The sequence below is a fragment of the Syngnathus acus genome, chromosome 16 (assembly GCF_901709675.1).
Source record: "Syngnathus acus chromosome 16, fSynAcu1.2, whole genome shotgun sequence".
NCBI lineage: Eukaryota > Metazoa > Chordata > Actinopteri > Syngnathiformes > Syngnathidae > Syngnathus > Syngnathus acus.
This window is the reverse complement of record NC_051101.1, coordinates 7319321-7325703: the sequence shown is the minus strand read 5'-3', so window position 1 is coordinate 7325703 and position 6383 is coordinate 7319321.

Below are 6383 nucleotides of genomic sequence, written 5' to 3'. Positions count from 1 at the left end.
GTTTGATCTACATTGGGATATTATCCAAGGGGTGGGAGCACTAAACTGGGTTTGAGTTAAGGGCGGATAAAACAGCGTGGCAGTAGAGATGGTAGGAACACAGAAGAAAGCTGATTTACCTGTAGTCAGTTTGGATTTCGAAACATTTTCCATAATATATAATGTATATTTGGTGTATCCTCAATCACATATCACTAATAAATCTAGAAATGACTGGTCAGGCAATGGTTTAGGTGCCTTTGAACATTGATGACATTTAAAGCCAAATTCAACTCAATAGAAGTAAATCTTTTGAGCAATTTGGGCCCTGTCCGTTAAAGAGCACAACTTAAAAATATTGTTATCTAGGGCTGTTGATAATTAAGCCCAGAATCACTTTTCGCTCCATTTCGCTCTGACGTCTGATTGAGCAACAGTGGAGAAGGTAATGTCACATTGTGGTGTTTTATGTAGTTATTGCTGAATTTAACAATTCCAGTTCTACGTTAATTCGCAGGAAACAATTGCATTTCTGATCTAAGAAATTAATACGCATTAATATTGAACATGTTCATCCACAAATCGTTTTTTGTTTGCATCCACATGTAAGTAACCACACATCCCTTGCGGCTCCTAGATGAACTCATACTGTACTTCTGTCTGCTTTAAGTAAACGTCAAGAAACTGTATGAGTTTCATAACTGACTCATAAAGAAGGCGGGGCAAGCGATACATATTTTCAACCTGCTTCACCATCAGTTTGCCATGTGTGTGTCTGCCTTGGGAGCTCTGCTGCTCAAAGGAACATCAAAGTGTTGAACTTACCCTGCTCATACAAATATGAGCTCATCACTTCAGAGCACCTAGACATCTGTTGAAGAAATCCCATTCTGGAACAAGTGCTGCTCCAGCCTACACGTGGAATTCAATGAACGTGGTTTATACTTGCGTTGTAAAACTACAGTACAGTACTCCAATGGAATTTTCAGGATTTATTATAATAACTGCTTTAATTTCCTGTGCAAACATTCTCCAAATTGATACATGCCACAACACCAGAGTTGGGAATTAATGAATATCTAAAATTAGATGAAGGGGGCACGGTGGGGTATGGATAATGGATGGATAAACTTGGATGAGGTGAGGTGATGCAACAAAATGATGTCTATATTTTGCACACAGATGGACACAAACCTTTCAGAGGACAAGCAATACTACTGTAAATGGAGATCAATAAAATGTTGCACAACTGACAGGAAAAATGCACTCTCTCTCTCTACTCTACAAATGTGTAGTGCAAATGAGAAGTGTGTGGAAATTGTCGAAAATCATTGTTGCCACAGCTGGCCAAAGCCTTAGCACCAGCATCAGCATCTGGATCTCATCATAACATCTAACACGGTAAAGGAAGTAATGAGAAACAAGGAGTCAAACCAAGATTTTTTTTTTTTTATGCCAGGGATGTTTAACGAACCATTCTGCTGTTTCTAATACTACAAGTATAATTCGATAATGGACGTCAAAAGTTCTTTTACGCCTTAAAAGCCAGCATGTTACTACCTTTCAAACTACCTCAACCTGCTTCTTGTATGGCTGCTGTTTTGTTCCATTGTATACAGAGCCATAGTATACTTAGCTTACTTACATACCATGCACCCATTGTTCCTGCAGAGCCATTTGTGTCCTGTGATCCTGCATGCCAATAAACTATTTCCCTGCTGCCTCTGTTCTGTCTCCCCGATGACCTGTGCTGTCAGACCGTGCTCTTGGCAGCAGCACGGATGCTCGGGCGTGGTCTGCTCGGTGTCAGACCTTGTCGCCTGTTCCAAGATGCGAAACACATTTATCTCCTAATCGGACATGGTCAACAAAAAGTTGCGTAATTTAATTTTGGAATTACTCACGTTCTGAATTAGTAGGCAAAACATGACTGTAGTTTCAACGTCATATCCGGTGTGTGGCTAATGATTAGATAGCGTCCTCCTTAACTTGATTACCGTCTTTTTCCGTGCATAATGCGCAAAATTTAATTAATTTATTGTCCTAAAATCTGGGGTGCGCATTATGCAGGGTACAACAATTTTTGAAGAAAATCTCCCTCGAAATAAAACTTGAAATCACACCTTTCTTCTTGTTTGTTGTCAATCGCGCATCACATTCAGCCATCCTGCCCAACACACTTAGTCAGTAAAATTCATAATTGACGACACATCGTTTGATGCTATGGTGCAATCCTTGATGGTGTGTTATTGTCAAATATTGTTTGTTTTTTAATCTCCATCGCAGACCGGATATCATATGGAGGCCGCCATTACAGTACTAGTTTAAAAATCGACACCTAGATGGCGCTAGATATTCGAACTCGGCGGCGGAAATTCGGATCCGATGCGCAGAACGGATGCGCAAGACACGTCAGCTATATAAAGAGCGAGAGTTCAGTTCTCTACCTAAATGCGTATTACAGGTAATATTTTATTTCACTTTGCCTTGTTCCTTTCTTCTCTGCTGTTCACTTCAAACACGCTCCATACGAACACAATGCTCTCGTATCAGACGCTTGCTCGATCACCTGCTCGTTTGCTGTCACAATGTACCCTACACAAATCCGAAACATTTCTTCGCTATCGAGTTTGCTACCGCATGCGCAGTGATACTGACCGGCAGAATAACATCCGGTTGTTCCCAAAGATGATCTTTTTTCTGAAATAATTTTAAGTTTACGGACTTAAGTAAGAGTCAAAATTTGAGTGCGTATTATACATAGGTACAGGCTTTTTTCCAGCAGCGACATGCCATTTTAGGGTGCGTATTATGCACGGGGGCGCATTATGCACGGAAAAAGACAGTAATTATCCTGATGAAATCCAATTCCAAGATTTTGCAACACAGGAAAATCACAAATCAGGATGTGACACATTTAAAATGTTAATGATGTAACACTTGTACTGGTTCCATACAGAAAGGTAATCAGAGGTAGTTGTGGGAGAGTTACCAAGGCATCAACATACCTTTGAGTAAAATACAGGCGCTTGTCGAAACTTGTTTGAACTGGAACAAATTAGGAATAGACATGCTCACAAATGACAATGGAAAATCTAGTCTGTACTGGTGGTCAAAAAGAATGGAAAGGGAAAGTCAGTTAAAGGAGTCAAGGATACTCAAACCTGAACAAGTGCAAATGTCCCTCTTTCCCAATATTAAGGACACCCTTACGTTATTTCTCTTATTATGTTTCCCCACCACTTTTTCTGTTGCCCCTCCTCCCGTGCTCCAGCCTCTATTTTATTCTACTGTTCTCATCCAGGTCTTTGTTAAGGCAGTGGAAAAGTACTGAGTGTCTTACTAGCTGCAGAGAGCCAAACATTCAGCCGTCTAAGTGTGGCTGATTGACCAGAAGCAACAGAAGCTGGATCATTTCACCTTACACAGAACCTGACTCATCTTTTTCTGCCCACAAAGACATTGTGGTGAGAACTTGGCTACAGCCCTTGGAGACAGTGGTTCTCATTTGATTTTATCATCAGAGATGTGAAGTACTGAAGTACAAATACTTGACTATTGTACTTGAGTAGATTTTGACTACTGTTTTTTTTTTTATCTGTAGTATTTATTTTTAACTACTTTTTCTTTTTATCTGTTACGTTTTAACATGAACTTTTTATTCATTGCATTTTTAAAAGCAAGGTTGTTATCATTTGTTTTAAATGCATGAAAGTGATTAAAATAATTGACCTGAAAGAAAAAGCAGCCATCGATGATTTATGGCTTTGACAATCACATGAAGCATGAAGCTTGTGATTGGCTGCAGGGTAAGAATGAAAGAGAAGACATGAGAGTCCAAGAGCAGTAATTTATGAGCATTACAAGAGTGAGTAAAATTTGGACAACTTAATGGATAGTTGCAAGGCAGAGTGCAACATTTGCAAAATCAAACTTTCCTATTGGGTAGACTCAACAAACAATCTGCATTTGGCATTTGCGAACTGTTCACCCTATAAATGAACTTGGCATATTTTTTTATAGATGGTTGGTAATTCATTAAGGGGAAATTCACATCACTCCACTGTTGAGTATATTTACTGTTGAACACAACACGGTGAGACAAATCACACAAATGCAGGCAGGCAAGGAGAGAATCAGGTCGGCAAATAGAGCTGAACAACCTGAGCTTGGTGGTAACTCAGGTTGGTGCATCGCACAAGTGGACCACCAAGCATGCTGGCACCTCTCCAACAAGTAGTTGCCACTTTTACACTTTGGGACTTCTGCCTCCAAAGCCCAAGTCCTTCAAGCTGGGCAATAGTGTAGCCAATATAGTGCTATAGTGTAATTAAATTGTGAGTATATGCGAGATACAAATGGCTTTAGCCTTGTTGATTTTATCCAGCTAACGTCACAGAGCATCTGGCCACCTGTTGCCTGCCTTTCAACAGTGCTATCACCACCCACAATCTCATGATGTAAGCTGTTAATGACACGAAGGCCACGTGTTGAAGGTCTGCCCAAGAACAGATATGAGGCAGGATCCAGTGGCGCTTGTGCCTGTGTGACCAGCACACTGAAATCATGTGAAAGCATGTGATCAATATTTAGAGCTGCGACCTTCATGTCTCGCATGTCCTCCTGCAGCACGAGACCGCAATACGTGTCACATAATCTATTCTGAGTGATTGCCCAGTGAAAGTTAAGGACACAGTCGTGCATTTTGCCACGAACATGTACTTACACTTCAAACTGAGCATACAAATTTGGGTAGCGGTTTAAACACGAATGCACTCACACACACACACTAGATAGATAGATAGATAGATAGATAGATAGATAGATAGATAGATAGATAGATAGATAGATAGATAGATAGATAGATAGATAGATAGATAGATAGATAGATAGATAGATAGATAGATAGACGCACGCACGCACGCACACACTCTCACACACACTCTCACACACACACACACACACACACACACACACACACACACACACACACGTCAGTCTATGTTCCCTATATCACATCTTTTGGTTTTGAAGATACTACCAGAGGCTCCATTGCTCAATGTCTTTTCCAGAAGGAAAGAGTGAGGCAAAATAGGTAAAATAAGGAAGGTGGGAGGGTGGGGGAACTCTGCTTTCTGTCAATGGTACCTAATAAGCTTAAGAAACTGGAATCTTTCCACTCCTTCCCTCCAATAGATCAAAGACAACTCTGACTTTTGGATCTGGCTTTCTAATTAGATGGATTAGTATCAAATTAGGTTTGGTTTTGATTTGATTTTGCACAGCAAAAATGTGAGGAGACCTAATATTTGCAATGCTCCCCTGAGTGGCATCATCGGGGAAAAGGAGGGCCTCATCACTGGGAGGCCCCGGAAACATGCTGGATTGGGTCCTCAAAGGCATTCTTCAACAACAATAGACTGTAGTTTTTTTTTCCTTGCCTTCCTGCTTTCTTCTGCTGCTCAAGTGGGTGAGCACTACCAAATGACAAAAATGTGGCTCTTTGGTGACAGAAGTCTGGGCTGTGTCGTGGGTGTGATGGAGCCTCTCCCAGTTGACTTTGAGCAAGAGGTGGGGTACACCCTGCCTGGGTTCCCTGACACATATAAACAAAAGATAGACAAACAATCATTCAAACTCACATTCACACCTGAGGATTACATCAACTAAGCTAATGAGCATGTTTGTATGCAAAACTCTACACAGGAAAGTCGAAAGCCCAGTTTTGAATTCCCAAAGTTAGAACTGTACTGCATAAATAGATATTCAAGGTTAGAAATAGAGGGGGGGTGGGGGGTGAATCTCCTACTCTTTGTCCTACAAACCTGACACTGTAGCCTATAACCCAATGGCAACCTCTTGAATGCTGAAAGACACCATGGGAGGGGTCCTTCAAGGGCTAAGCAGTTTTACCGCGAATCTGTTACTCATAAACAGCAGTTAGAGGGCGAGTGGAAAAAACCAGTGATCCTGCAGCACACCTTGCAGCACTATGCTGAAGCCGTTTGACAGTAGCAGCGGATTATCAAGAATTGATAAAGGAGTGGAAGAATGTCAGTGGGTCAAATTTTGGGTCAATGCATTTAGTATAATGACCGTCAGTTATATGATGATAAATGATCATTTGATCAGTTTCTGAAATGAATCCTGAGTTTTGGGGATCAAAATGAGCCCAAAAAAAGCACAAACTGTGGGTTTGATCAAAATTAAAACCAAGATTAGATTATGTGATCTAACGTAAATTTAGAGTGTATTTTTTTGGAAAGAACCTATTTTCAGGTTTTGCTCAGTGATAGATTTAGTCTTCCCTCTTCTATTTAGTGTTCCAACAATAATAGATGTAACATTATATTGACTTATATGAATTGCTGCATGACTGTATGAGCACTTTCCTTGGTGAAGCA